Source organism: Porites lutea, chromosome 9 (genome assembly GCF_958299795.1).
Source record: "Porites lutea chromosome 9, jaPorLute2.1, whole genome shotgun sequence".
In the NCBI taxonomy this organism is placed as follows: domain Eukaryota; kingdom Metazoa; phylum Cnidaria; class Anthozoa; order Scleractinia; family Poritidae; genus Porites; species Porites lutea.
Genome location: NC_133209.1, coordinates 16,634,012 through 16,639,174, shown reverse-complemented (window position 1 = coordinate 16,639,174; position 5,163 = coordinate 16,634,012). Strand labels below are relative to the sequence as shown.

The 5,163-nt window shown below is 36.7% G+C and overlaps 1 long non-coding RNA gene across 1 annotated transcript; it reads left to right on the top strand.

Moving 5' to 3' along the window:
• Positions 1 to 2,575: 2,575 nt before the first annotated feature.
• On the top strand, positions 2,576 to 3,873 carry LOC140948634 (uncharacterized). Its single transcript, XR_012167063.1, has 3 exons — positions 2,576 to 2,993; positions 3,272 to 3,355; positions 3,738 to 3,873. It is a non-coding gene; the product is annotated as an uncharacterized lncRNA (long non-coding RNA).
• Positions 3,874 to 5,163: the final 1,290 nt, after the last annotated feature.

Sequence of the window (5,163 nt, the reverse complement as noted above, 5' to 3'; positions counted from 1 at the left end):
GCCAACTAGTTGGTCAAAATCCAACTAGTTGGTCAAAAATATCGAGACAAAAAAACTTTAGCTAGCAAAACGTGATTTGGTTTTCAAAGCCAGCTCTTTTCGCCACTAGTGGGCTATAACATATAGCCTAGTAATAGCTCAACCAATCAGAACGCAGCATTCATATTATAGACCACTAGTTGGATTTTACTAAATAAATGTTGAATAGTCCGAGATAGCGAACCAATCAGATTGCTTAAATCACCAAGATCACTGAGTGCGTATATAGGGCTAATTACAGTTATGTCAAAATCAGGATGAGTTGATCTAAAAATATTTTACTCTGCTAAAGCCTCCCTAACAAATTATATTTAATATATATTTCTTATTATTTTGCTTGATTTGTAGTGCGGCATTCAGAGGTTATGATGATTTAAAATCGAACAAGCGCAAATCGATCAGCGTTTTGACAATAAAAGAGAATGGAAATGCCAGTTTCGTAAGTCGATAATAGAAGATTTTTCCGGGAATGAATTGGCCCTCGGACGGGAAAAGCTCACACAGTCGGTCATTCTTGAAAAGGTACTCTTTAGTTTTGTAACTAGTATGAATTGCTCCAAATCTTACTATGCAGTCAAATGACTTGTTTGCCGCCATTTCTGAAATATCCTTCAGCAGTTTTGGCTGAAGCTCCTGCTACATACATTTAAATATGTATTACAATGCATCTTCACCGCCTTTTACTGCAGTGCCGATACCAGAAATTTTTAGTCAAAAATATCTTCAACTTTTTTTACCTGACGCGATTTTCTTTGAACAATAGGGTCCACTTAAGCGCTAATTTCTTTCTTTTCGAATAGAAGCTTTTTTAAATCCGCGTTCCGTTTAAAATTATATATTTTTGGCTGTGGTTACCAAAATTGAAACACAATACCCCGATCGAGTGAATTACACAACCACATTTAATTTTACAAAAGCTACTATTTAACAAAAAAATAATTTATAATATATAATAATTTATAATTTATAATAATAAAATAAAATTATGAAGAACTACAGATATCATTCAGCAATAATATTAACTCCCATTTTACTGGTGGTGAATATTTTTAAAGAAATTAGCGCTTAAGTGGACCCTACTGTTCGAACAAAATCGCGGCTAGTAAAAAAAATTGCTGATATTTCTTACTGAAATTTCTGGTATCAGCTTTTATTGATATAATAAGTATACCATACTGGAAGCAACGCACAGCAGTAAGAGCCCATGAAGTTGAATATATTTTAATACAATAGAATGTATGTAGCAGCAGTTTCAGCCAAAACTACGGAAGGATATTTCAGAAATGTCAAGGAAAAAGTCATTTGACTGCAGAACCAGATTTGGAGCAATTTATAGTGGTTCTAAGACTAAAGAATACCTTTTAAAGAATAGCACGCTTGGCAATAGGCCTTGGTTGTAAAAATCAGCAAACATTAGAATTAATTGTCGCTAAAATTCGAATTGGTGGCTTAATTGTTCTTTCTCAAAGCAATTCGTTTTCAAAGTTCCAAAACTATTTCAAAGCTGAAATTCAAGGACTTTCTAGGTACCGACTTCTGCTCTAAGGATTTCTCTGAAATTTATACAACATACGTACAGTCTATCAATAAAAGCTAATACGCTGACAGTTTTTACTGAAATTTCCAAAAAAAATGGCAGCAAAATTTTGTACTAGACGCGTTTTTTTTTAACACTTAATAAGCGCTTATTTCCTAAAAAATATTTACCACAGGTAAATCGGATTTTTACTTCATATTATTGCTGAATGATATTAGCAATTCTCCCCAAAGTTTCGTAGCCATCGGGTAAAAACCGAAAAAGTTAACAAATGACGAAAATGTCGTCCTTAATAACGGGGCCACCCTAACAGCCCATGGCTACATCTTTTTTTTAGAGAACTCCTTTCCAAGAGCGCTTTCTAGTTCAGTTATCTAGTAGCAGGTCATAATGTAATTACCACTCTTGCTATACATGGGACCTTAATTAACTTATTGCCACCCTTCCCTGCCCATCCCACTCCCCCTTTCCTCCAAAAAGTGTACACAGGTTTTTACTGTGCATATGCGGCAATGCACCTGTAGTAAATATTTTAGTAACATCTCAAACGCAAAGTAACATATTTACCTTAACGCTTGGAATAGTAATATATAATTAGGTAATTTTATTCTCCTTTTTTCCTCCGTTTTTTTTTTTTTTTATTATTATAAAAATTATTTGATAGCATTTTATCTCGATTTTATCGCACTGTATCATAACGTCTAGAAAAACTCTATGTAAACAAGTATTCTCTATACCCTAATTTATTATTACCTCACGCTTATATCTTGGACTCCTCTATTCACTTAAATGGGACAGTGACCAACACGAAAGCTTCAGCTACTTTGGTCCTGTATATTATACGTACTTTTCATCATTTGTTAACCTACTGATTCTGTAAGCCATCTTATACTGTATCAACTTGAACAGTGAGAAATAAACTTGAACCTGGACTTGGACTTTGCGCAAAAATAAACATAAAGTTGAACAAAGGGAGTTTGGCGAAAAAATACACAACTGCTCACAAAGGGGAAACGTGATAAACATCCCAGCTGTTGATATAAGAGTCAATAAGATATTTATTAACTTCGCGCCTGACGACAAATAAACAGAAATCAGCAAATGTGCGTTTGCCCTCGCTTTTGTCATATGCCTCACGTTCATCAGCGTGATGGGTCAATAAAAGGGCGCAAAAAGCTATGCTGGTCACGTTCCTAGCAGATATTTAGCAGTGAATATTGTTTTCGAAATGAAATCTCTAATTCTGCTTCTGTTTCTCGGAGCGGTAGTCTTTACCTTGGCCGAGTAGCCAGTTGAGGATGAGGCAGTCCAGGAGTACTTAGATGAAGAGGAGGATGAAACCATAACCGAGCTTGCTGAAGAAGAGAATGACCCCCGTCGTCGTCCAAGTCCAAGTCGCCGTCTTTCAAGAAAGCTGGTAAGATAGGTTCTCTGTGTGGAGTCCTCGCGAGTACGTCGAGACAATCGCGCTCGCTCAACCAGGAAATTGCGTATTTCATTTGGTTAACATCCTAGCGCGATAACCGTTGTGTTAAAAACGTAGCCGTCGCTTATTTCTGACGATTGGTATCAAATGATAAAGAGTAGCATCATTGATTAATAAAATCCTAGCAAACGGTGTTTTAATATAAACAGTAATGACCACTGACCTATTGTTGTAAAACTCACATATTTTAACTCTTTTCTCTTAAAAAGTGTAGAAGAGTTATTAAGCGTTGCTTGAGGAGGCCCACCCATACGCCACGAAGCCGCCGTCCACGTCCCACAGGATCCATCGGGGTAAGATCTTTCTTGTCTTCATTTTGAACACTTGGACGGCTTTGATGTCGAGACGTAGTTTTACAGCAAACGTTTGTAGTTTGATGTCGTTAGCTTACATGTAATTGTTTTTATGCGACTATTAGATGCATGTTTTTATGGTTTCTCGGCGAGCTGTTCAGTTTATGCGTTTTTCAGCCGCGGTAGTGTTATCCTTATGTCAAGAAAATAGTCATAGTTTTTTCAATGATGATTGGCGTCAAATGATAAAGAGAGGCAACTAATCAATCACTGAAAATCCTGGCATGTGATAAGAAAATTAAATCAACAAAGGTTTTGACTGAGTATCCTACCCGGCGAAGTGTTAAAAAATTTACACAGTTTATTTTCTTTTTTCACGCAGAAACTTTGCAAAAGACTGTTGAAGTATTGCCTGAAGCACCGGCCAAGTAGACGTCCCGGGGCTTAACTTGTGATTGAAAGCCCAACGGTATTGGAAAGCTGATGTGTCCCGTTAAGAGCAAATGTGAACCAAATTGTTATGATCATGTCCTCTGCCTTGAAAGTAAGGGGCTTCAAAATTGCGAGTATTAATGTTGCTAGTCTCCCGCTGCATATTGAAGAGCTTCGACTAATTATGGCTGATCAGTGTCTTGATCTGCTAGCTGTTAATGAGACTAGACTCGATTCTACAATAACTGACAACTTGGTTCATATTGACGGCTATTCAATCCTAAGAAAGGATCGAAACCGTAATGGCGGCGGCGTGTGCATTTATCTTCGATCGAATATTAATTATTGCCCTAGAAATGAAATAATTCCCAATAACGAGTTTGAAATGTTAAGTGTTGATATTAAAAAGCCTAATAGTAAAGCTTTTAACGTAACTGCGGCCTACAGGCCCCCTAGCTGTACGGTTGGCTTCTTTGAAGCTTTAGAAGTTATTGTTCGCATTATTGACATGGAATCTAAGGAACAAATTATCTTAGGCGATTTAAATTGCAATTATCTATCGGATAGAAATAACATGCACCTGTCTCAGTTGAAGCAATTAAGTTCGACCTATCAGTTTCAACAACTAATCAATGAACCTACTAGAATCACGCCAAATTCTAGTACACTTATTGATATAATATTATCAAATGAACCCTCAAGGATTTTAAAATCAGGAGTGGTGCATATGCATGGGATTAAGTGACCATAGTATGGTCTATGCACTACGTAAGTTTGCCATTTCATCTAAAAACACTCATAAGCATGTGACCACTCGTTCTTTTAAAAACTTTAATGCAAGTGCTTTCAGAGAAGACCTAAAGTCAGCGCCCTGGGATAGCCTAAGAAATCGCACTACTCCCGATGAAATGGTTGAAATCTGGGAAAATATGTTTTTAAAAATAGCTGACGCTCATGCGCCCATAAGAACGCGGCGAGTAAGAAATAAAAAATCCCCTTGGATTACTACTGAGCTGAGGGAGCTGATAACAGGTCGAAACAGACTGAAAAGGCAGGCTATATTAACAAAACAGCCATCTATCTGGGATAAATATAGAAAAGAAAGAAATAGAATAAATAATGAGATTAAAATGGAAAAAGCGAATTATTATAAATCAGAAGTGGAACAAAATGTGGGTAACCCGAAGGAAATATGGAGGACAATCAATGAATTCACATATCGTAAGTGCACTAGTAACTCTTCAATAAGTGAACTAAAAAGTGGGGATAATTCCTTCACAAAACCCGCAGAAATGTGTGAGATTTTAAATGACCATTTTACATCTGTCGGTCCAAATCTAGCCTCAACACTGCCTAGCGGATATACAAGTTTTGAC